Source organism: Nerophis lumbriciformis, linkage group LG13 (assembly GCF_033978685.3).
Source record: "Nerophis lumbriciformis linkage group LG13, RoL_Nlum_v2.1, whole genome shotgun sequence".
Lineage (NCBI taxonomy): Eukaryota > Metazoa > Chordata > Actinopteri > Syngnathiformes > Syngnathidae > Nerophis > Nerophis lumbriciformis.
In genome coordinates, this window is record NC_084560.2 from 31140421 (window position 1) to 31168206 (window position 27786).

A 27786-nucleotide genomic window follows, 5' to 3' on the forward strand; every position below is an offset into this window, starting at 1 on the left:
TTTAGTGCGGTTTTGAAGGAGGATGGAGATGCACTTTCTTTTACACCTGTTGGGAGTGCATTCCATATTGATGTGGCATAGAAGGAGAATGAGTTAAGACCTTTGTTAGATCGGAATCTGGGTTTAACGTGGATTGTGGACCTCCCCCTGGTGTTGTGGTTATGGCGGTCATTTACGTTATGGAAGTAGTTTGACATGTACTTCGGTATCAGGGAGGTGTAGCGAATTTTATAGACTCGGCTCAGTGCAAATCATCACAGTGAGAGCAAACATTGTACAGTAAGGGATTGTTTTATTACGTTCGAAGTTTGTATTTCTTGTTCAGCACTTAGCAATACTGCGACATAATACTTAATGTTTCTTGTTGAGGGGAAAAGCGAACGATGTGATGCGTCTGTTAAATTATTGCGCTGCAATATTATTAAAATGTGCAAAATACCAAAATATACCATTCCATTTCTTTATAACGTATATTTTCTGCTGGATCTACTCTCTATTTTATGGTGGCCTTTTTTTTGCTGAAGCTGTTACATATACTGTAATATTGTACATGGTAATTGGGATTTGTTATATATTGTATATATTATATATATTATATAAAAATATAATATAATTTGTAAAATGTAAATATTACTTATATGTTATATTTATATTGCTAATATGGTACATTTTTAGTCTACTTTATACCTGTGTTATCCCTTCCATCCTTACCCTTTCCATCCTTTGTAACTGAGCTACTGTGTGGTTTGTCTAAGTCTAAGTCTAATGTTATTATGAATGTGCCTGTTACTACATTCCATATATACTTACAACATGTATATAAAACGATGATGGAGGCTTTTTGATGTTTTTAAAACGCTCTATAGGCAGAATAGTGCAACTCTTTTTGGCTCCATTGTTAGCTTTGCTAACTCATTTACGAGTTAGAGTGCATAAAAACATATGTCTGCTTGTCTTACATAAGGATTGTAAATGACAGGCAAAATTCCCCCCAAAAAGTGCGGTTCCCCTTTAAACGTTGCCCAAACTGGTACTTCAAAAATGGAAAATATACAAATGTTGTTCAAAAACATTGCCTTTGTATTCTTTCGGAATATTGTGACATTCAAGTTGAACAGAATAGTATTTTGAATGCTTCAATAATATACATACAAATAATTTTGGATCAAATTCAACAATATGAAATAAAATCCACAACAAATTGTCATAAATGTTACAGGAAAACCAGCAGCAGAACAGAATAGAAATGTGCTTGTGTTGTAATTAGGGATGCACCGATCCACATTCTGTAACATCCGATCCAATCCTGATACCTGGATTTGGATACCTGATGATAACGATACATTTTGATACCAGAGCTCTGTTTCCTTTAATATGATCATTTTATCATTATTGTTGATTGTAAATAGTGCTAGGTAAACGACCATAAAACATTCTTGGCACTACTTTAAAAAAATCTCACAATTGTTTTCAGGAATCTTGCAAAAAAGTATCTTTTTTTTTTTTCTTTATAGCCATTTTTCAAAATGTAGGTAATTGTTTTTAGCTGTATTAGTGACAGATTCTGTTTTGTAGGATATTCTACAAAAACAAACTGTACCGGTAATACGTAGAAAAGCAATTAAAAAAAAAAAGCTTTGCATGTATTCACAATTCTTGCAAATTCAACAGTATGAAATACAAAACCCAAAACCAGTGAAGTTGGCACGTTGTGTAATTCATAAATAAAAACAGAATACAATGATTTGCAAATCCTTTTTCGACTTATATTCAATTGAATTAGTGTGCCCCCGTCAGACCACAGAACACTTTCACACTTGCATCAGTCCATCTTAAATGAGCCCAGCGAAGCCGGCTGCCTTTCTGGGCGTTGTTGATAAATGGCTTTTGCTTTGCATAGTAGAGTTTTAAGTTAAGTTAAAGTTAAAGTACCAATGATTGTCACACACACACTAGGTCTGGTGAAATGTGTCCTCTGCATTTGACCAATCCCCTTGCTCACCCCCTGGGAGGTGAGGGGAGCAGTGAGCAGCAGGTTTGAGACTGGACATTGCTTGCCATGACCGTGATTGATGGCTATTGAGGAAGTGTTGTGTGTTGGTGTGGATAGCGACGGATTGGCAACGATATTTGGAAAAAGTTGTGCTTCTATCAGGACGCTACATTACGTCACTTGTACAATATCACCGTCGAGCACTTGTTGCAGGTGACTGAGTCTGCATTCATTTAGCGCCGACATTAGGCCACCTTTTTTTCCCCGTCGGGTTACTCCCGTTTCCATTGGCACCGGTGGCATAATGGAAGCATGTTTCGGTACCCATCCCTACTTGAAACAGTTAATAATGGTGACAGCTTCACCCTTGATCCGGTTATTTCCAATTTCCGGTAGCGAGAGAGTTAGAGGACAGGCAAAAAGGGGGCGGGTTGTGCGGGTGCAATCATGTTTGCTAATGAGGAACAATTGTCAATTACGTGCCCCTGCTGGGATGTAAGTAATGACACCCAATGGACAGATGTATCGCACCAACACATTTGCCAGTACCCCCCCTCACCATTATGCATGAAAGGCGGGAGTTAATGCACCAAAATTACAACCATCAATCCCCGGAGGTAATTTGAAAAGGGCCAAAATGGACAAGAAATAGCTGGGAAGATATTTACACGAGAGATGCAAGATGCAGAGAGGAGAACTTTCCCTCCACTGCATGTCTGTACCTGTCAGGTGTTTATTAACATAATGGTGGAACCGAAGCATGGATGGAGCGGCGGCTTAGAAGTCTGTATGAATATTGATGCTGACCTGGCGGAATGCAAGAAGGCGAGAGAAACATCTGGACCATCACAGAAGTAAAGCATTGACCTCCGCCAAGGCTGAAATCTAGTTCCAAAAAGAGCACTCCTCAATACTGCACTGAAGAGAAAACAACAAAAATGCACTAAGGTGTGTGTACACTTGATATGTTGTTATTGGGGTCAATACACTTGCGCTCCAGTCCTGTAGGTGGCGGTGTTGCAGATTACAAGCTGAAGGAGAAATTTGTCAATAATACCCCTGTGTTTTCCACATGGTGGCGCTGTTATTAAACCCCGAAATCGGATGAACTTGAAATTTCTCACACAGCTCTACAAAACCAACACTAACTTTGGGGTGTTTACCCAGTTTGCTATGGAAATTGGTACACACCTTTAGGGGACTGACATGCACATGTGTGTCTGAAAAATATGGTCCCCGTCAAGCAAAACGTCTAGGCCGGGGGTCAGCAACCCGCGGCTCTCGAGCCGCATGCGGCTCTTTAGTGCCGCCCTAGTGGCTCCGTGGAGCATTTTTTTAAAAGGATTGAAAATGGAAAAAAGATGGGGGGAAAATAATGGGTTTTTTTTGTTTGTTTGTTTGTTTTGTTTTAGTATCTTTTTTTGTTTGAGAACAAACATGACACAAACTTTCCCGATTGTTAGAAAGCCCACTTTTTAATATGTTTGTGTGTATGCTTCACTGATGAGAGTATTTGGTGAACATCATTTTGTCCCACTAATTTCGATTGTTCTTGAACTCACCATAGTGTGGACTGTGACGCAACAGTTTGTTTAGAGCTCATTTAATATCCTTTACTTTTATCCTCTTTGTATATAATTTATATTTGCCTGTCTCATGACACATTATATGTACCGGTATGTAATATTGGCTGTATTTCTGATAGTTGCAGCAAACATGACCTAGTTTGCCAAACATTGTTATAAATCTATTAAATTAAGACAGCCTGCAGTTTCCTTTAACTTGGACACACACGTATTTACCTTTGGTCATTAAATGCCATTAATTTCCAGGAGTTATCTCACCTTCTGAGTAGCGTCTGATTTACTAATGGTTTCTAATGTTGCAAAAATGTGTAGAATAAATATTAAATTTCAACATTTCTGTCAACGAAGATTTGTTTCAGCCTGCGACACATTGTCATTTTGATAGTAGGCTATTATAGCTAATATAGACACTTACATCATGTGTTGCCTTCATTATAAGATTTATATACGGCTTTTCATTTTTTGCCGCTCCAGACAGATTTGTTTTTTGTATTTTTGGTCCAATATGGCTCTTTCAACGTTTTGGGTTGCCGACCCCTGGTCTAGGCTTAGCAACTAATTGCCTAAAAGGTATATAAAACTTGAAAGACATCTATAATACATGTAGGGTTGTGTGGTATAAATAATAAACATTTGGTTCACGATGGAGCTTTTAATACTATCGTTATAGTCAGTGTTCAGTGTTACTTTTACTAGTATCGAGTAATCTAATTACTTTTAGGTCCGTTACAACACCGTTGCAACACTACTTTTGATGTGGTTGTATGTCAACAATAAGACAATGTCATAAGTGCAGCAAGTTTGATATAGGAAATATCTTTTTACTCGTCAAAGCAACAAGAAGCACCGCACTAAAGTGAACTTGATATCACAGCAGACAACAACATACACACACAATGGGTATATTAAACAACAAATCAATGCTAGAAGTGACAAACTTGGCATTCAAAATATACCCCCGTTTGTTGACAAGAAGATATGACAGGCATCAAGCACATTCCATCTCTTTATTAAACAGAGGTAACACAATCCAGTGAAAAGATCCGAAAGAGCTGGCGTCAAATCCGATAAAGTGCGCTGCTGATTCCTATTCACTAAAGCTAAAAAAGACTCCGCACACTGCGCTCTTATAATAAACATCTCTCAAATACATATGCCAGATATTTAAAGTTTTTTTTTAAGTAACGTATAAATTACTTTCCATAGTAATTAATTACATTTATTAAAGAGTAATTCCGTTAGTAATTCAATTAAGTAATGAGCAACTATAATTAAAAACTTTTTTAAAGTAATTTTCAGGACACTGATTATATTGTGATAATACATGTTGATGATACATTCTAGGTGGAATAGCTAAACATGCTACACTAAACATTGTAAAAGGATGCAATAAGCCATGCTAACCGCTAAGCTGGAGCTCTTGGATGTAAACAGAGGTGGGCGGATTGATACTAATGTTGACAGTAACAATACCAAGTATAGTTTCAATATACTGTCGATACTACAGTGATAAATGTTTTTTACTATCACAAAATAATTTTTCATTTTTGTTATTGTTCACAAACTTAGAAAATACCGTATTTTCCGGACCATAGGGCGCACCGGATTATAAGGCGCACTGCCGATGAGCGGGTCTATTCAGGTCTATTTTCATACAAAAGGTGCACCGAATTATAAGGCACATTGATGGGGTCATATTATTATTATTTTTTCTAAATTGAAAACACTTCCTTGTGGTGTACATAACATGTAACGGTGGTTCTTTGGTCAAAATGTTGCATGGATTATGTTTTACAGATCATCTTCAAGCTGCTTTCTGACAGTCCGGATGCGCCGTTTTGTGGGCGGTCTTATTTACGTGGCTCACCTTAGGCAGCGTCTTTTCTCCGTCATCTTTGTTGTAGCAGTGTAGCGTGCAAAGACAGGAGTGGAAGAAGTGTCTAAATATGGAGCTAACTGTTTTAATGACATTCAGACTTTACTTAAATCAATGACGGAGCAGCATCTCCTCATCCGTGGCTCACTAGTGCAATAACAACACCGGAAATGTGTCCCGTGCAAAAACCGTCTGACCGGAACTCTCTAGTAACTAAAGTTCCTTGGGTGAATAATGTAAACTCACTACACCGGTATGTTTTAGCGCTTTCATGGTGAGTTTACTGACAGATATAAGTAAGAACTTTACGCTACTTTATATTAGAAATGGCAACAGCGAAGAATGAATGCCCCATAACAAAAAGATATAGAAAAAGAAGAAGCTTATCGACTACGGTGTCGGCACGGACTACAAAGGGGGATGCGCGCAAATTTTCAGGTCTTATGCAAATCCCAAATACAGATCAGCAGGTACCGGTAGGTAAGAAAAGTTGCTTTTGCATGATATTGCGAAACAAAACGCCAGATAATATGTCTTACCTTATACACACCATAATGATACTCCTATGTTGAAGCACATTACAATCCATCAAGCGGTGCGGCTTCATAGCTTACCAAAGTCGTACTAAAACATTTTGATAGATTTTTGAGCGCCGTGTGTAATGGAACATATACAATTTTGGTGTTGTTTACTTGAGTCATATTGCAGTCTACACATATCTCTTATGTGTGACTGCCATCATATTGCAGGCTACACATTAATATTATGTGTGACTGCCATCTACTGGTCACACTTATCAATTCACCATGTACCAAATAAAATAACTTTGAGGTCGGTAAGCACAACCAAAATTATTCCGTACATTAAGCGCACCGGGTTATAAGGCGCACTGTCAGATTTTGAGAAAATGAAACGATTTTAAGTGCGCCTTATAATCCGAAAAATACGGTAAGTCCCTGGACATAACATGACCTAAGGGCAAAAACCAAAGCATTTAAATCAGATCCAATAGTCGGAAATTATTTGAATATTTTATTGATATTGTACACCGCCATCCTGTGTTATAACTGATCAAAAATGTAATCATTCCAAAATGGTGAACATGTAAAGCATCTGCATTGGTTTAGCCAATACTGCTCCTGTAACTACACATTTGTAGTACTGCCCAAAACTGAACAACAAAGAATACGTGTTTATTGCGTTTTACCAGAAGTGTAACAGACTATTAACAGTAAACTAGCAAGTAGATTAATAATAGTTTTGAGAAAATAATACAAACGTAAATGACGCATAATGTTACCTCATCCGTAAGCAGCTAATTTTAGGAGCCTGTTTGACCTGTTTTGAAATGGTTCTCTTATCATTTACATACCAAATAATATATTGAGATACATATTGTTATCACGGGAGGCTGCAATACATATTGCAATATCGATGCTCGCATGTCTTCCAAAGCATTTTTAACACAGCCCATAGAGGGCAAGGCAAATTGGACAGGAAGTTTTGTGAAATCACATTGAGACTCTATCCTTCTCTAATGACCGCTTATCCACATTTCCTCATCTTGCCGTCCCTCACCTTACCAGCATCAACGCATGACAGCGAAATGTAGTTCAGGAAATACCTGCATCTCTGCAGCCTATGCCCACAGACAACTGCAGGCCTGTATTAGCGGAGCGTACGGTACGGCCAAGGCAAACAGCAGGTGTCCCCCAGGGGCCGGGCGGTCTGGCGAACTCAGCGCCTTTCATGAATGGACGGAATTCTCTGTGAAGCTCCCCACTGAGGTCTGTGTGGTTATAAAGGCCCTCTATAGTTCACTTGGTTCCTCAGGTGAGTTCCTTCAGGGTAAATGAAAAAAAGGAAGTCGTAGATAGTGGAATAATAAATAAATAAGTAAGCTCTGGTATACTTGGTGGCATTTGGAATCATCATCATCATGGTGGGCTGTCAGTGTACATGGAAATCACCTATGTTTTTTTATTTGTAGCCACAAGCTGAAAAACAGCCAAACGATCCATGTTTTCTCATAAGAGCTAATAAAGGCTCACATAGTGCCGTTGATTACGCTTGCATAGCAACTTAGGTCAAATCTATGTCTAGCTCCTTCAGTTCTCCACAGATTTCTGCAAATTTTCCAGTGCAGTGTATTTTTCCTTCTTCCTGTGTGGCACGGCAAGCAGCGAAGCATGCAATACTTTGAAAAAAAGGTTATTTGCGCGACAACGTCAAAGAACGTCTAACCCAGGGGTCGGCAACCCAACATGTTGAAAGAACCATATTGGACCCAAAATCCCAAAAAAGTCTGTCTGGAGCCGCAAAAAATTAAAAGCCTTATAATATGTGTTATAATGAAGGCAACACATGTTGTGTCTGTATTAGCTATAATAGCCTACTATCAAAATGAGTATGTGTCGCAGACTCACCCAAATCTTTAACAGAAATGTTTACATTTTAATATTTATTGTACAAACTTTTTACAACATTAGAAAACGATATATAACTCCTGGAAATGACTGGCTTAAAATGGCCAAAGGTATAGATGTGTGTGTCCAAGTTAAAGGAAATGGCAGGCTGTCTTCTGGTTAACGTTGGCTGTGGTCTATAACGGCACGTAAACAACTTTCGGAAATGCAGCCAACATTACATACAGATAATGTCATGAGGCATGCAGATATAAATTAAATACACAGAGGACATAAGTAAAGGAAATAACTTTAGCTCAAATATACTTGCAAACGAGGCATAATGATGCAATATGTACAAAGAGCTAGCCTAAATAGCATGTTAGCATCGATTTACTGCTCGCTAGTATTACCATATCTTAGTTACTGTGAAAATATGGGGAAACAACTACAAATGTGCGCTTCATTCACTAACCGTGTTACAAAAAAGATAAATTACAATAATACATAATGTTGGTTATAGAGAGCATACACACCCTTTATTTATTAAATCACAAATATTGAAGTTAAACGTTTTGGTGCATTTGCAAACAGCTTATGTATAAAGCAAACTATAACCTGCTACCCAAGAATGTACAACAATTCTTCTCAACAAAAGAGAAGAAATATAACCTTAGAGGAAAATCTAATTTAAAGCATTTGTATGCACGCACGTACAACACTTAAAACCATATCAGTATGTGTAATTAAATTATGGAATGGATTAACCAAAGAAATCAAACAAAGCACCAATATGATTCAGTTTAAGAGACTGTTCAAACTACAAGTATTTACAAAGTACACAGAACAAGAATTATGTGAGTGTGAATGTTGTCTATCTGTGTTGGCCCTGCGATCAGGTGGCGACTTGTCCAGGGTGTACCCCGCCTTCCGCCCGATTGTAGCTGAGATAGGCTCCAGCGCCCCCCGCGACCCCAAAGGGAATAAGCGGTAGAAAATGGATGGATGGATGGATGGATCTTTTTTTTTTTTTTTTTTTATTGAGACAAAGATTATTTATGTATTCAATATTTGTATGCTTACTATATGATATATTACAAGGAAATTAACAAGGAAATTAAAAAAAATTGCTATGAAATGAAAAGGTGTAGGATTAAATAAGCTCTGCTCCTTCCTACTCCTTTTCAGACGTGCTGTAATGAAACAACTGGAAAAGTGTGATGAATTACATTGTATCGTATGCATGTTCGAAATAAACTGAAACTGAACTGAACTGAACTGAACAAATATGCCTGATTAGCACTCCAACAAGTCAGTGACATCAACAAAGCTCACCAGTGTGCATTCACGCATAGCATAAAATGCTTGGTGGACAAAATGAGACAAAGAAGGAGTGGCATAAAACGCATCTTTCTGTGGCAGTGTCGGAGAAAGTTGTACATGTAAACAAACTACGGTGAGTTTAAGGTCCGCCGAAATTATTAGAACAAAACAGTGCTCGCCAAATATTCTCATCAGTGAAGCATGTTTAATATAAACAGTGGGATTTCTAACAATTAGAAAGGTTTGTGTCATGTTTGTCCTCCTACAGAAACCATAACCAAAAATAAGACAACCCAAACAGTCCAGTTGCGGTTGATTGAATGCCCTGAGATGTAAAGCAAGTCAGCACATTTGTAGATTTTTTTGTGGCAGGGTTCCTGCCACCTTCCTCAAAGTTGCTTAGTGCCACTGAAAGCGATACAGACCCCCTCAGGTCATGACAGTGATGTCATTCAACTAGTTGTAAGTCGATGTATTGTCCCAAAAGTTATGAAAAATATTTTGTGAAGGATAAAGCGTCACTTGGTGCTGCTTTAAGTTCAGGTATCACCGTATTTGTATACGGAGTAGATGCGTGGTGATATCGGTAGGCAATTGCACTTCCTGTCCGTTGCTTATTTTTTTTACCGTGTAAGAAGTGCAGTACGCCTGATGGCAGCTCTGAGCTTCCTCCAAAGATCAATGCCCCGTGTCAGGCCCTCGCCGTCTGCATCATTTGACTTCCAAACGCGTCTTCCAGACCTCGCTGCTCACCTTCCACCATGAGGCCGACTCGGGCCCGAAATGCGAACGGCACACAAGCATGATGAGAGACGACCTTGGCATGCAAGCGGTAAAAAAAAAAAAAAGCACACATACGGTCCGATTCATTGTCTGTCTTTGATGTGCATCATCAAAGAGCATCCTCCTGCTCTCCTCCTTGGACCAAAGGCTACTGTTGTTTTTGTTGTTGTTATTGATATTGTTTTCCAGCTGTACTACACAAAGGAGTCTGACCATGACTCTGATGCTAAAGCGGAGGTGGAGAGGGTGTTTTAATTAGCTGCATAATAGATCAGAGGGGCTCAGAGGGGGTTAGAGTAGGTAGCAGCAGACATCAAAACACGGTGCGAGCTAGTGTTTTTCGCAAGCCATGACCTCGCTCCGTGCATCAGCAGCTACGACATACAACATGGAAAAGTTCTGCCACAAGATTAAGTGAGATGATAGGTGGGGGGAGGATGTCAATTTAAGTGTGAAGAAGAAACAAAACAGCAAACTAATGTTTTCTACCATTTCTGGGTTTCTTCACCTGCATGCTCCTGTGGTGAAAACTAGCATAACTGCCCCTAGTGGTCGGTAGGTAGCACTTCAACTATAAGGAAACTAAACTTACATACATACAAGAGTAGATACACTATATTGCCAAAAGTATTTGGCCACCTGCTTTGACTCACATTTGAACTTGAAGTGCCATCCCATTCCTAACCCATAGGGTTCAATATGATGTCGGTCCACCTTTTGCAGCTATTACAGCTTCAACTCTTCTGGGAAGGCTGTCCACAAGGTTGCGGAGTGTGTTTATAGGAATTTTCCACCATTCTTCCAAAAGTCAATCAATCAATCAATGTTTATTTATATAGCCCTAAATCACAAGTGTCTCAAAGGGCTGCACAAGCCACAACGACATCCTCGGTACAGAGCCCACATAAGGGCAAGGAAAAACTCACCCCAGTGGGACGTCGATGTGAATGACTATGAGAAACCTTGGAGAGGACCGCATATGTGGGTAACCCCCCCCCCCCTCTAGGGGAGACCGAATGCAATGGATGTCGAGTGGGTCTGACATAATATTGTGAGAGTCCAGTCCATAGTGGATCCAACATAATAGTAAGAGTCCAGTCCATAGTGGGGCCAGCAGGACACCATCCCGAGCGGAGACGAGTCAGCAGCGCAGAGATGTTCCCAACCGATGCACATGCGAGCGGTCCACCCCGGGACAGCCAGCACTTCATCCACCTTTGCCCCCCCCCCCCCTTCCACAAGGGAGAGGGAAGCAGAGGAGAAAAGAAAAGAAACGGCAGATCAACTGGTCTAAAAGGGGGGTCTTTTTAAAGGCTAGAGTAAACAAATGAGTTTTAAGATGGGACTTAAATGCTTCTACTGAGGTAGCATCTCTAATTGTTACCGGGAGGGCAATCCATAGTACTGGAGCCCGAATAGAAAACGCTCTATAGCCCGCAGACTTTTTTTGGGCTCTGGGAATCACTAATAAGCCGGAGTTCTTTGAACGCAGATTTCTTGCCGGGACATATGGTACAATACAATCGACAAGATAGGCTGGAGCTAGACCGTGTAGTATTTTATACGTAAGTAGTAAAACCTTAAAGTCACATCTTAAGTGCACAGGAAGCCAGTGCAGGTGAGCCAGTATAAGCGTAATATGATCAAACTTTCTTTCAAAGTGCATTGGTGCGGTCACACTGATGTTGGTCTCTGTTCTAATTCATCCCAAAGGTGTTCTATCGGGTTCAGGTCAGGACTCTGTGCAGGCCAGTCAAGTTCATCCACACCAGACTCTGTCGTCCATGTCTTTATGGACATTGCTTTGTGCACTGGTGCACAGTCATGTTGGAAGAGGAAGAGGCCCACAAGGTTGGGAGCATGGAATTGTCCAAAATGTTTTGGTATCCTGGAGCAATCAAAGTTCCTTTCACTGGAACTAAGGGGCCAAGCCCAACTCCTGAAAAACAACCCCACTCCATAATTCCTCCTCCACCAAATTTCACACTCGGCACAATGCAGTCCGAAATGTAGCGTACTCCTGGCAACCTCCAAGCCCAGACTCGTCCATCAGATTGCCAGATGGAAAAGCGTGATTCATCACTCCAGAGAAGGCGTATCCACTGCTCTAGAGGCCAGTGGCGATGTGCTTTACACCACTACATCCCACGCTTTGCATTGGACTTGGTGATGTATGGCTTAGATGCAGCTGCTCGGCCATGGAAACCCATTCCATGAAGCTCTCTGCCTACTGTACGTGGGCTAATTGGAAGGTCACATGAAGTTTGGAGCTTTGTAGCAACTGATTGTGCAGAAAGTCTTTGTGCTGTGCTTCAGCATCCACTGACCCCTATCTGTCAGTTTACGTGGCCTACCACTTGGTGGCTGATTTGCTGTTGTACCCAAACTCTTCCATTTTCTTATAAAAAAGCCGACAATTGACTTTGGAATATTTAGGAGCAAGGAAATTTCACAACTAGATTTGTTGCACATCCTACGACAGTTCCACGCTGGAAATCACTGAGCTCCTGAGCGCGGCCCATTCTTTCACAAATGTTTGTAGAAACAGTCTCCATGCCTAAGTGCTTGATTTTATACACCTGTGGCCGGGACAAGTGATTAGGACACCTGATTCTCATCATTTGGATGGGTGGCCAAATACTTTTGGCAATATAGTGTACGTTAGCACGCTGTAGCAGCACAATAAGCGACATGCCTACACGGCGGCAGTGCACCTTGGTTCCCTTAAAAGGCATGTATTTATTTATTGTTTATTTATTATGTATTGAACCACAAAATGCTTTCCACTTTGCCCCCACAGGAGTGTGTCACATCTACTTATTTTAATATCTATGCTTGATTGCATTACAATATGTTCTTCTTTACTGTGTTGCATTTGATTGAACAAAAAACTACTTACAGAGGGATAAGGAGAAGAAGTGTTTTGGGGTTTGCCTGAAGGTGGCAAAAAAATTTTTTTTTCATGTAACGTAATTTTTTGTTGTTTTGTGTTCTAATTGCAATCCAATTGAGTTTAATGTATTCAAACACCTTAAAACAACCACTGTGGAACAACTTGCAGGGTAATAAGACTTACCGTACATGACTAAAAAAAAAAATAGAAAAACAGGAATGACAGCTAGACAGTAAAAAGTACAACATTTAAATGAAGTCAGTGACTCACAGGGTGCTGAACACCACCAAAAAAGGGGAAAAATGTAAAATTAGGAAGAAAAATAGTGGTAATGTTGAAAATGGGAACCAAGTGGTATTTCTTATGAAAAAGTACAGTACAGTATTTACATTGGAGAGCAGACTTTTACAGTATTTTCTTTCAGCGACTTCTCCGTCAAACACACCATCAGCTACTTCACCATATTTTCATGGATAAATGCCCGCTGTTTAGATATTATTTTAACGTCCTTGATTATATGACCGAAATAAACTTATTTCATTCATTCATTCATTCAATATATCCACTTTTTCTCAGCACTGTCCTTCACACTCACTCTTTTTGTTCCGATGGCTGGAAGTCAAAGCTATGTTAATAGCTGTAAGCTATTGCTACTGAAGCCCTGTTTACACCGGATAAGGTTGTCCAGGGTAAATCCCACCTAACCTTATCCGTGTCCACACACAACAATGCCACCGTTTAAGACCCACTCCCACCCTCCGTCCGCTGGCACAACGCAACCCAGTATGCATGCGCGGAAAATGCGCACGTCATAGTCACCTCCAGTGTTGCTATGTGTGCAAGTTCTTGAATTTAACTTATCTGAACAATATCCAGTGTTGTAGTATTTCAATTAACTGGAATCCAGTGTGCTGTGGGGCCCTATTGTATTGAATCACACCTGAGACATCATAAATTAATCAAATCTTTAATAAACACGTGAAAGTACACAATGTGACAAAGAACATTTTACAACAATCAATCTAGGGATCTAGCTATCTGGTGAGGACACTCCTCACTCTTTTGCCTTCACCTTCATTGTCCATTCGTTTTTGGTGACTTTATATACTCTGGACCGAGACGTTGAGCCCGCGACATACATGGCGGACAATAACTGATACAGTCTGCTTTGCCGGTCCAAAAGCATTCTCCGTTTTCCGTAGTTTTCCCTCGACAGCCAGGTATTATAAAGCACACGCCATCTTTTTTAATCACATCCACGGGAGCTCGCATTCTCGTTGTCTCTCCTTCAACAAATGGACAAAGTTTTTCGGTAAGTAGCATCACAGCTGACCTCGACATTCGAAAGTTCTCTTGCTGTCTGAGAAGTGTTGTATCCCAAATAGCTGCAATCGCTTTCTCTTAAGGTATTCATGTGTGATTTCCACTAGCGTCTGAACATGTAGAAGGAGAAACACAAGCATGTCTGGATGACTCGCCTCCATATTTCCAGTGGTTAGCTCCGAGTTACGAAACCGCTTTATTCTTAAACTGGCTGTGGCGCGTTCTTTCTGACGTCAATTCCTGTGTCAGGCGCGGTCTTTCTGGCGTCACTTCCGCTCCGAACTCAGTTTGTAAACAATCAATGAGTCCATACAAAGTTAAGAGCCAGAGATTCAAGAAATACACGGCGCAATTACCAGTGTAAAAAATTGTCCGAGGAAGGGGACCTTAAACGATATTTTGAGTAAGATCAGATGTTTGAGTCATCTCTTACGGGGTTCACCAACTAGTATCTCAAATTTTTGCTTGCAACTTAAAGCATAACAATTATTCGAGAGGTAGCTCTAATTTAAAAACACTCCTATGGTTGAGGTATCAAATGTACCACTTTACATTTGATAACCTTAGCATAGCGATACATCCACAGTTACAATTGTCATTCCAATCGACGTTTCAACCCTTTTTGTAGAATGTGTCTGCATCTTGTAATCATCATTGAAAGGTAATGTGAAAGTGGAAATATTTTAGCGATTAATGCTACTGCTAAAGGCAGATGTGAATATGCAGATGTAATCATGAGTCGTTGAGCCACCTTAGGACCAAAGAGTTTGTGTGACTGGACTGGAACTTGTGTCAACATACATTTGCACATAGCATAAAATTGGCCAAAATGTGATCTGTGGTCTTTGGAGTTCAGTCGAAAAAGTGTACCGTACTTGCTAGGCGGTGCAGCAAAAAGACTTGTTTACCTTTGCTCCCCTTCCAGGAGGAGGCAGAGTGTGGAAGGTGGGGGGGATTCATTAGCGGCTGTGTAAATCAATCTGCTTCTCCTTAAAGACCTGTCAATTTGGGCCTGATGTCTGGCAGCCTGACACCACTCACTGGATATTTAACTTGAAAGCCAATTAATCATCATGATTAATTCACTGACAAACCACACGGAACCGTTCAACTTAACCTTACGGAACAAGAACACAGACTATTGGGAAGGAAGAGGGAGAAGTCGCACAGCGTCTTTGGAATACAATACACAAAATCTTAGGTGTGTTCACTCGTGTCGTGTCGAAAATGTAATAAATAAATACTTTGTGAACACGTTAGAGTGGTTGGTTTAGTACAGGGGTCGGCAACCTTTACCAGTCAAAGAGCCATTTTGACCAGTTTCGCAAATTATACATAACAATGGGAGCCGCAAATTTTTTTTGAAATTTTAAATGAATTAACACTGCATATAAAGCTTTAATTTTGCTTTGTAGAAACTAGGGGTCTCAGACACGTTGCCCACACCTTTATATGGAATTTGAAAGCTGGTGCGGCATGCGGGTTTTAATTGACTGGCGCTTGTCAGCGTCATGCGTGCCGTGAAGGTACAGCATATAGCACACACTACAACCAGCGTGCCTGATCAGCCACACGTTGTATGGTGTTTCCGCTTGCTCACGCAGGTGACAGCAAGGCATACTTGTTCAACAACCACACAGGTTACACTGACGGTGGCGGTATAAAAAAAACTTTAACACTCTTACTAATAATGCGCCACACTGTGAACCCACACCAAACAAGAATGACAAACACATTTCGGGAGAACATCTGCACAGTAACACAACATAAACACAACAGGACAAATACCCAGAATCCCATGCAGCCCTAACTCTTCCGGGATACATTATACACCCCCGCTACCAAACCCCGCCCACCTCAACCGACGCACAGAGGGGGGGGGGGGGTTGATGTGTGAGGGAGCAGGGTTGGGGTGGGGGCGGGGTTTGGTGGTAGCAGGGGTGTATAATGTAGCCCGGAAGAGTCAGGGCTGCATGGGATTCTGGGTGTTTGTTCTGTTGTGTTTTTGTTGTGTTAAGGTGCTAATGTTCTCCCGAAATGTGTTTGTCATTCTTGTTTGGTTTTGGTTCAAAGTGTGGCACATTATTAGTAAGAGTGTTAAAGTTGTTTTATATGGTTACCGTCAGTGTAACCTGTGTGGCTGTTGATAAAGTATGCCTTGCTGTCATGTACGTGTGCAAGCAGAAGATGTATATTGTATAACAAGTGTTGGGCTGGCACGCTGTTAATACAGATTGTAGAGAGTGCCAAATATTCCATTATGGCACGCCCTTATTATAGCTGTAAGGGTGAAAATCGGTGAATATTAATCCCGGGAGATTTCTGCGAGAGGCACTGAAATCCGGAAGTTTCACTGGTTAATTGGGGGGTTCAGCAATCCGGATGTCTCACTGGAAAATTGGGGAGTTCAGCAAGTAAGCTGCTGAGCCGCATCAGAGTGATCAAAGAGCCGCATGCGGCTCCGGAGCCGCGGGTTGCCGACCCCTGGTTTAGTAGATAGATAGATGTTACTTTATTGATTCCTTCAGGAGAGTTCCCTCAGGAAAATTAAAATTCCAGCAGCAGTGTAAAGAATTGAGATATCATTTAAAAAGTAAATAATAACTAATGGGGGTATATGTTATTGTTTTGCATCCCCTGTCATCCTAGTAACCCCCCCCCCAAAACTGAAGACGAAAATATAAAACAATCGCCATTTCCGTACTTCCCTGCTCTTTCATAAACACCGTAGCCTGTGTTTCCTCATGCTCTTTCGCCATTTCCTAAAGCATCTTAAGGAAAACATCAGTAGAAGAGGACTCAAAATAGAACACTAGAGGCATACCTTCTTTTTATTTTGTTTTTGAGCGCCGGGTCTGCCTTTTGTTCTCCATTTTTTCTGCAGATTCTGACTCAGTCTTTCTCCCCTTGAGGGTGCTCCTGATTTTTGGCTTGAGTCTTTTAAAATTGTTCTATTCAAACTCTGACCAAAACCCTTCTTCTTGTTCTTCTTCTTCTTCTTCTTCTTCCAAGTCAGAATCACAAAACTGATGGCGACAAATTACACACCTCTAGCTTGGGTCAGCCCATTTTGCGTTGGTCCACACTTTACCCATATTCCCGTCATTTGGAAATGTATGCAGGTTGACCCCTTCTTTACAATGGATCTGGCAGACATATTGATCTTTAAGATGAAGATGCTATCAAAACACACACTACACAGTATGAAATATCCTCCAGTCTTCTGTCGGTGACATCAGCAGACTGATATAGGCCCGGCCACATTTTAAAAGTGGGCGTTCCAAAATATATTGAAACTCATTAGAAACCAAGTCATTACCTGTCAACATAATTTTTAGGTCCACATATGAAATAGGTGTCATTATCAACTTAATTTAAACATGTAAAAGTTATGGTGTAAATTGATTATCAGTAAAAGACAAAGAGCGGTAGGATTAAATGTGTGCTTTGCTTCTTCCTACTCTTTTTTCAGATAGGTTGAATCGTGCGACTGTAACCACATGAGTTTCCTTAAAGGGGTCATAATATGCTTTTTTTCTACTATTAAAGTACCAGTAGAGTGGAAAACAAGTTGCCTCTATTTTGAAGCTGTTATCATGTATATATTTATGACAACCAAAAGACTTCCAAAGTATGTGAATGGATATCATAGAAATAGTATCAATCTCAGAGATTCCCAAACCATTTTGAGAGTTAAGCCAGTCACGTTATCGCGCGATTTAGCATTAGGAACCACAGATTCCTTCCCCATCAACAACAATGCTAATCAAGAAGACTTTGTGAGAGCAAACAACGATTACTTTGGGGAAAATATAATCCAGAACCTTATATTTTTTAGCCCAAACACAAAGAGGCTGAGCAATAAGTTTTAGAAGCTGAGTGCTAAACGGATGGAGCTTTACTGTGACACTTTTGCATCTGCAGCATTGCTAGGTGCTAAACATACAAACTAACCATGACAAACCATATTAAAAGAAACACTGTACAATTTCCACTTTCGCTAGGATGCCGACCGACGGGACGCTCACATAATTCCGTTTAGATAAAGATTCAATGGCAATCTTCAAAAAGGGTTAAAAAAAAGTTGCCGCAACTAATGTCTTTTTGTGTCTTTTTGGCCATCTAAGAGGATGTCAAAGTCGATCAGCCTCTTTGACTACTACCAGGTGAGAGATGCATGAATTGTAATCTAGAATTTACTTTTAGCAAGTTTGAGACAAATTAGAAGCATTATAGAGTGTCAACACTAGCAGCATAAGCTAGCATTAGCTCACTGCTATCAATGCGCTGCTAAAATAGCCCATCTGCGTTGGCGCTTATAATAACAATATTGTTCATATCTGGTAAATTTTCAGGTCACGACATGTAAATGGAGTATTGTTTGCAGTTTCTGGAGGTTTTTAGAGAGGTGCATAAATGCATATTTAAAAAAAAAAAGAAAAACATTCTTTGTGTTCTTGTCTTACATAAGGATTGTGAATAATAAACAGCACATCTCTTCTCAATTTTTGCGTATTTCCAGTATGACTGATCTGATATGGTCAGTGCAGAAGTGTTACTACAGTGATGGAGAATCTACGTAAATTCAGGGACTGCAGATGGAAATTAGCTATTTAGCTATAATCTGGTACAGAACATATCTGTCTTTGAGCTTAATGTTTCTGTGCATTGTCCCTTCAAATAAAGACTAAACTAAAATTGTCAAACATATTCGGAGCGGAATATTCAAAATGGCCGACTGAATTTGTGCCATTTTGTGATGTTTTGACGGTATTTTCACATTCTTTGCGGATTATAAATACAATTGGATATAGTTTAATGAATACAATGACAATTAAGTCTGTATAGTCAACTTGTTTTTCCCACTCTACTGGTACTTTAACACACTTACTTGTGGTCTACAGCAGTGGTCCCCAACCTTTTTGTAACTGTGTATCAGTTATTGTCCGCCATGTATGTCGCGGACTCAACGTCTAGGTCCAGAGTATATAAAGTCACCAATAACAAATTTTAAATTAAGAACTTGCACACAAAGCAACACTGGAGGTGACTATGACACTTGCATTTTGCGCGCATGCGTACTAGGTCGCGTTGCGCCGGCGGACGGAGGGGGCAGGGGATCTTCAATGACTATTGTGTGTGTCTGGACAAGGATAAGGTTAGGTGTGATTTACCCTGGATAACCCTATCCGGCTTAGTGTAAACGAGGCCTCAGTCCACTTGTTTGGTGCACACCAGGGTTCCAATGATTGTGTCCACGCTTGAAAATTTGTCCCACGGACCGGGGGGAATGGTTTTTTCTTTTTTTTTGGCATTAAAAAATACAATCATGTCCGGACTGTATGCCTGCAGACTGTATTGATCTATATTGATATATAATGTAGGAACCAGAAATATTAATAACAGAAAGAAACAACCCTTTTGTGCGAATGAGTGTGAATGAGTGTAAATGGGGGAGGGAGGTTTTTTGGGTTGGTGCACTAATTGTAAGTGTATCTCGTGTTTTTTATGTTGATTTAATAAAAAAAAAATTTAAAAAAGTTTTTTAATTTCTTGTGCGGGCCGCGGCCTGGTGGTTGGGGACCACTGGTCTACATAACATGTAATGGTGGTTCTTTAGTCCTCATTTTGCATAGATTATGTTTTACAGACCATCTTCAAGCTGCTTACTGACCATCTTTCCAGAATGTGCCAGTTTGTGGGCGGTCTTTTTTACATGGCTCCACTTCAACAGCGTCTTCTCCTCGTCATCCATGTTGTAGTTTTTAGCGCTTCCATATGGAGTCTGCTGACCGATAAATTCAAATTATGCGCTAATATATTAGCAATGGCAACATTGGAGGATGCATGTGCATGCACGAGCCAGTTTGCCTCACAACAAGAGTATAGAGAAAATGAATGAAGAAGCTCATTGACTGCAGCGTAGACTACAATGGCGGTCTCGCGCAAAACACTTGGTGTACATTTTTATCATATATAGAGATATCCGCCGACGTCACAATTGGGCAAATTCCAAACAAGTATGAAGGAAGGCAAGACTGTTTAGTAAATATCTCCACCATGCCACAATAGTTTGATTTCACATTTTTGGGACTTATGCAGATCCCAAATACACAAAAACCGGTAAGAAAAGTTGGTTTTACATAATGTAACTTGTTCAAACAAATCATTAACATAAGATTGTTAGCCATAGAGGGACACATTTCTCTAGTTGTCTCAGGCCATGTCTACACTAAGTCGTTTAACCCCTTAAACGAATAATTATTTAGCCTAAGCCCCGTTTCAGCCACACTAAACCAGCGTTTAAGGTCCCCCTCCTCGGACAAATTTTTACACGGGTAAGTCAGCCGTGTATTTCTTGACTCATTGATCGTTTACAAACTGAGTTCGGAGAGGAAGTGACACCAGAAAGACTGCGCCCCACACAGGAAGTGACGTCAGAAAGAACGCGCCACAGCCAGCTTCATAATGAAGCGGTTTCTCAACTCAAAGCTAACCACTGGAAATATGAAGGCGAGTCATCCAGACATACCCGTGTTTCTCCTTCTTCTACATGTACAGACGCTTGTGGAAATCACATATGAAAACCTTAAGAGAAAGCGATTGCAGCTATTTCGGATACAACACTTCTCAGACGGTAAGAGAACTTTCCAATGCCAGCTGTGATTCTACTTAGAGAAGAACTTTGTCCATTTGTCAAAGGAGAGACAACAAGAATGCGAGCTCACGTGGATGTAATTTAAAAAAAGTCAGCGTGCATGTATGTCGCGGACTCAACGTCTAGGTCCAGAGTATATAAAGTCACCAATAACAAATTTAAAATTTAAGAACTTGCACACAAAGCAACACTGGAGGTGACTATGACGTGTGCATTTTGCGCGCATGCGTACTAGGTCGCGTTGCGTCGGCGGACGGAGGGGGGCAGGGGAACTTAAATGACTATTGTGTGTGTTTGGACAAGGATAAGGTTAGGTGTGATTTACCCTGGATAACCTTATCCGGCTTAGTGTAAACGAGGCCTCAGTCCACTTGTTTGGTGCACACCAGGGTTCCAATGATTGTGTCCATGCTGACCAAACCAACCATACTGGCAGAGCAAACACTGTACTTCCATCTTTTTCTTGTTAAGCTACACCAAAATGCTGCTTACTATTGAGGATCTCTTCAAATGTATTGTGCATTTAGTGAAATGAATCCTACACAGAAAAAAGAAGATTTTCGTTGATTATACTCTGTGCTGGAATGAAAATGGGATACTTGGAAGCGTGAATATACTGTACATGCTCAATCAGCATCATTATCTTCCGTGAAGTGTGCCGAGTGATGAACAAGAGAGACGGTTTGGTTAGCGCTAAGAGGAAAGATGTCGCCCCTGCTAATCGTCCAATCATCAAACAGTACTTCTTAATTCGGGGAGGCAAGTGGAATTTCATCCGCTCTCTTAGTGCTCTGCCACAGTCCATGTTTGACACCCCGTCATGTTCACCCAGTGCTAATATTCCATGCAAACACGAGCATAAGCGCTCCCAGTACATGCAGCCAAGTGGAAAGTTATGAATTTCATAATGACACAGACCAACGGTTAAATCGATGACATTATGTTTGCTTTAAACACTGTTTCACTCAACTCAGCCACGCTGTCATCCACTGCCTTTTTAAATGGTTTATAACATGCAAGAAGCAGTATTACTTCAGTGTAAATATATAGTCCAGTTCATAAACCACCGACGGTTAAGAATTCCAACAATTAAGCGGAATTGTCAATTAATCGTGCCTGAGTGAGCTCAAAAGGCAGCGTACTACCTTGCTGCAACCAGCAGAGGTGCTGTTGGTTCAGTCCTGACTAGTTTGTAATCTGACAAAGAACAACATGAAGTTGTCCGGCATGGAAACAGTTCAAAATACTGTGACAAGTTGACTTGAACTCTTACAGTACACAGAACATGTCACACATAATCAAATTGGCTGAAAGTTATAAGATATCCGACACTTGCGCTTTCTAAATTTATTGTCGATGAATAGAAAAAGACAAGTTCCTTTTGCTATTTATGAGCAGGAAGTTTAAAAAAAACAACTTTTTATGACAATCTGATTGGATGCTAAATAAGTTATTTGATCCCACATAATTGCTTTTCTGACCACAATCTTCTTGTGGAAAACCCTTAAGTTTTGTACACAAACTACCACAGTGCAACCTGGATTTACGAACTGTTCGATCGAGCCAAATATGCCTTTTTTAAGCGAACCATGTCTCATTTATTCATTCATTTTCTGTCCCGCCTGCAGACAAAAAGCAGGGCGCAGCATTTTTGGGGAGGCCAAGCCATCCACATCACTTTCTGCGCAGTACACTACACTACTAGTCTCTAGTCAGCGTGTGTAACTTTTCTGTGTTTTTTCGCCTTTTAAAAAGTTGTATCTATTTTGCTAGTCCCAAAAGCTCATCAGACCAGCTTGAGAAGGACGAGGGATTCACTGTAGAGTTAAAAAAAAAAAAAAAAGACTTTTGCGAGGAGTACACTGTCTCTCACAAGCATGGAAGAATCGACGAAGCAGGCTTTGTACCACAGCAAATTTTACTTGTGATGAGACCGTACTTTTCTGGAAAAATATGCCAAAGCAGACTTATTTCACAACAGAGGAGAAAAGCAATCTCTCGTTCAGTGCCGTGGTGCTTCATTTAAGAGCACGCTCCCGCCCCCCTCTTATTTCTACCTCTGTCTTTTTGCTTCTTTCTCGTCAGCGTCTTCTTTGCCGATGTTAATGTGAGCGGATGTTACTTTTTTATGGTTTGTTATTGTAGCAAAATGGTTGGTAAAGCTAAAGACTTTTGTGATTTCTGATTGTTTGTGAAGGCATCAATGGGACTTATGTGTGTGTGCGCGCCTTGGCAGGGCAGCGAATACAGCACAGTTCAGATTGTTAATAAGGAGAAAGTTAATCCATCACCCCTTGTTTACAATATATTAGTATGATATACAGTACTGTATAGCACTTTATATTGTGCTTAAAGTGTACAAACCTTCACTAAAATAAAAACTTTTGTCAGGGCAGAAACCCATTTTTCATATTTACATTGTTTCTTATGGAGAAATGTGCTTCATTAAACAAACTGTTTACCATTACAAACCATGTTCAGGAACCATTTAAGTTTGTAAATCGAGGTTCCACTGTTTGGAGGTACTGTATAAATGTTTTAGTTTTTTTAAGATATAAATTAGTGCTGTCAAATGTATATTTTTACATCAGATTATTCATACTTTTGAATTCGGATTAATTATTATTAATCTCAGGCTATTACTTGCTTGCCTGATTTAAATTTATTTACAAAAGACACAAATGCAATTTTATTTTCAAAATGTCATTTAGGAACATTTTTCAAAATGTTGTAGGCTACTTGAATGCACTGTATTTATTTGCTTAAAATGTGGTAACACTTTGATGTCCAGTCAGGGAGTATTTTTAAGTTAAATTTGCCAGCGAGCACACCAGTCGGAGTCTCCTCACTCTTTTTTGCACTGAGGCGTATGCCTCGACCTGATCACTGATCGTATAACAACCCATACAGCCTTTCAGGAAGCCATCTACGTTTAAAGTAAAAGAGCATGTACGGTCTAGATCAGGGGTGTCAAACTCATTTTAGATAGGGGCCACATGGAGAAAAATCTACTCCCAATTGGGCCGGACTGGTAAAATCACGGCACGATAACTTAAAAATAAAGACAACTTCAGATTGTTTTCTTTGTTTAAAAATAGAACAGGCACATTCTGAAATTGTACAAATCATAATGTTGTTGGGGTTTTTTTACACCTACATGTTGCGGTTAATAATATTCTCTCTTTATTTGTAGTTATTTATATTTTCTGAATAAATAATGTGATAATGTTCATCAGTCAACTCATTGGTGATGATTTGCAATCTGTCAAGATAAAAAAAAAATTCTATCAAAATCAAATTACAGTATGTTATTTATGTAGTTTGGTAATTTTCCTCGACTGATGTACATCATCTATGAAGAAACAAAGAATTGCTATTGCGACATGCAGTGGACACATTTAGAACAGCTGTTTATTTCATTTAAAAATTTCAGGTTCATTTTTGTACTTAGCAAATTCATCCCGCGGACCGGATAAAACCTGTTCAAGAGCCTGATACGGCCCTGGTCTAAATAAATTGCATGATTAATCTGCATACATACATAACTAATGTAATCATTTTTATGATTAATGAAATGAGTTAACTCAGTTTTTTTGACAGACTTATATTGACACTGTAAATAAATCCTATTTTTTATGTAAAAACTATATTTAAAAATAACATTTTATCAGAGCGTCAAATAAAAAAAAGAAGTTTTAATTACAAAAAGAAATTAATTAAATTAAATAAATAATACAAAATTGTATTTAAAAATAAAAACACATATGAGAATAAATTATAAGAATATAGTTATTTGTAAAAATTCCGTTCCAGTCTGAATGAATGACATAAAAGTGTCTTTTTAAACATCCTGCACAAGCCTACGCCACGTTTGTCCCTTCCTGATCCATTGGGCGCCACTGCCGAAAAGCTGACTCGACAAAGTAATAAAGTCAAAGGTTGAATGATTCATGGCCGCCGATGGCTGACTGAAGACTTCCTGTCGCGCGAGGCACTCTGCGAGAGCAAGTCTGCCAGAACATAAGCAGACGATCAATCAATCAATCATATTATCTCTGACGGGAGATTTCCACCGAGAGGAACGTTTCTTGTTGCCGTCTAATCACTTTGGAGGCGACGAATGATCACTGTCACTGCGGAGTGACGATAGGCGCTGACAGCTGACTCGGCGCTTTACTCTGCCTGTGCACCGAAGGAGATACTTTTTTGTGTGTGTATGTGTTTGTGTGCTGCGGCTTTGCAGGCACTCTTTAATTGTCAAATAAATTGACCAGTTTGCATCAAAAGGTAATCCTTTTGATGCAAAAGGAGCACTAGGCATAATTTAGGTGGCAAAATACTTTAAAAGAAAGTTCTACAGTACATTACAAATAACCCCTTGGGTCTCTGCTGTGTTGTACAATATACTTGTTAATAACTGTGTGGGAAGTACGAGCCACTTTTTCCCTCCCCACTTTCTCATTCACTCCATATTATTATCACTAGGAACGTACCAACAGTGATTTATGCTGCCGATTCCGATACCGATCATCCATGAGTGAGATTAGCCGATACCGATCACATGTATTAACTGTACATTTTTCTATTTATTTATGGTGAGTGCTATTGACAGTTTAACAATATTAGCACAATATTATAACTAGTTGCTTATTGTTTTTATTTCATACAATGTTTTGAGCAAAACAAAGTCAAAAGTACACAATCACTAAGCAAAATGAAAAGATACTATCTACTACTCATTGAAATCACATGTACAGGGATTTATTCTCTGAATTTGAATTTTTATCATTAACAAAAACAAAAAATGATTTTTTGAAAATAAAAATATCGATATAATCATTTTAGTATCGATCATACACTGATATTACCCTTGGCGCGGCCACCGCTGCTGCTCACTGCTCCCCTTACCTCTCAGGGGTTGGAACAAGGGGATGGGTCGAATGCAGAGGGTAATTTCACCACACCTAGTGTGTGTGTGTGACTATCAGTGGTGCTTTAACTTTAACTTTAAACAGCGTCATGCTAGGTTATCCTGTTTGCTGAAGATAAAGAAAATGATCAAACAACCGTAGCTGGCTGATGGTTGGCAGAGTGCCATATTTCATTTCTGGGACGGCATGGTTCAGATGGTGGAGCGGCCGTTCCAGCAACTTGAGCGTTCCAGGCTGTATTCCGGCTTCCGCCATCCTAGTCACGGTGTTTTGGAACAAGATATTTCACCCAGCTTGCGGCTCACACTGGTGTATGAATGTGAATTACTTTGGTGGTAGTCGGAGGGGTCGGAGGCGCAAATTGGCGGCCACGCTTCCATCATCCATTCCTGTATAATGTGTGAATGTGGAGTGAATGAATGAGCGGTTCTCAGTTCTCTGTGAAGCGTCCAGAAAAGCACTATATAAATCTTATCCATTATTATTATTAAGATGCATAGCGAAGCCTGCTTTTTTGAAAGTTGTCCTCTGTGACGTTTGGTTTCCCTAAACAGGCCCTAGGGAGTCATTATGTTTAGATTTAGAACATCGTTAAAAATAAAATTTTGCGTAAAAGGGGACCTTTAACACTTAGCCGAACTTTGCACCCTCACGCCGCATCGGCCTCCGTGTAAAGCCCGGCACATGAAAGTAACCCTCCACGTGGGCTCCTATCGGATCTTAATTAAAACGCCTTGCATATTATTTGCTGTAACAAAGGGACATTTGGAAGTGGGGGGTTCATTTGAATCCAATTAGACCTGTGCTGATGCCTCGGGAGATGAGAGAGTAATTTGCCGTTTGAACATGAAGGTCTTTGTTCGGGGGCTACAATAGATGGAAGCAAGGGGGCCAACCCGCGTGAAGAGTTTTTACACTCTTTTAACTTGACCATATGCAGCATGAAAGTGAAGGTTTATACTTAACTAACTCCCCGCATGTTTCTTTCTTCGGGCTATTTGTCATCTATTGAGGTGTTTGCTGATTTATGGCAGGCTCAGGTGTTCCCCTCAGACTGACCTAAAGGTTGGTGACAAAAGTAATTACGGTAATAACACACACAAGCTTGTTTTTGTAAACAAATACACCACTAAAACATATTTTAGCCTTAAATTTATACTTTAAACGTGGAATAGTATTTTAATATAATCACGTTATTTGACCTTTTACTAATTCATTTATTTTATTTTATTCTAATTTTTTTTACTAATTACCACAACAGGTTGCCTCTGTGTTGAATATGAAGCTGATTTTGATTTGTCTTATTTTAAGCTAACAATATACTCAAGGAAGTTACTGTACATAAATAAATATGTAACTTGACTTTTAGTCCTCATTTTTTATATGAAAATTATTTTTTATCGTTTTGTTTTGTTTTCGTGCAGAGTTTTACAGCTGTTGCCAAGTTGTCTCACTTGTTGCACCGCATTTGCGTAAACAATTTATATTCATCTATTTGTTTATACCTCTTTAGGATTGTATTTAAGTAATGTTTAGTTCTGGCCTAGTCCAGCTAGAAAACCAGCATTGGCTTGTTGACTGAATAAAGCCTCGTAATGCAATTTATAATGATATTAATATTATTAACATAAAACATGTTAAGATAATATGTATTATAAAATAAAAATACAATAGAAAATAATCATTGTATGGTATTTTTTTTTGACTATATATTAATACTACTGTTATGATCCGTTGCCCGGATCATAGTTTATATACGTTTTTGATTCACTTGTTGTTTAAGTTCTGTTTCAGCACCCCTGTTTTATGTCTCCTTAGTTGCTATGGTTATTCATTGTGTTCACCTGCCTCTGATTAGTGTTCGGGACGTTCACCTGTTCCCGGGCACTAATCAAAGAGCTATTTAGTCCTGCCTTTTCGCCTCACTCATTCTGGTGGCTTGTGTTTGCTCTCATGCAACTGTTACGTTTATTCCTTGTGTTATCTTGCGTTAAGTTCCGCCTTAGTTTTCCTGC

General features: G+C 39.7%; 2 protein-coding genes across 2 annotated transcripts in view; one reads left to right on the forward strand and one right to left on the reverse strand.

The window, feature by feature from the left end:
- Window positions 1-9932, reverse strand: part of pou3f3a (POU class 3 homeobox 3a) — a 26813-nt gene extending 16881 nt beyond the window's left edge. The window contains 1 exon segment of the mRNA XM_072914491.1: window positions 9811-9932. The gene's annotated coding sequence lies outside the window, so the exon portion shown is untranslated.
- Window positions 1-27786, forward strand: part of mfsd9 (major facilitator superfamily domain containing 9) — a 123282-nt gene that overhangs the window by 40375 nt on the left and 55121 nt on the right. The gene's annotated exons all lie outside the window — the stretch shown is intronic.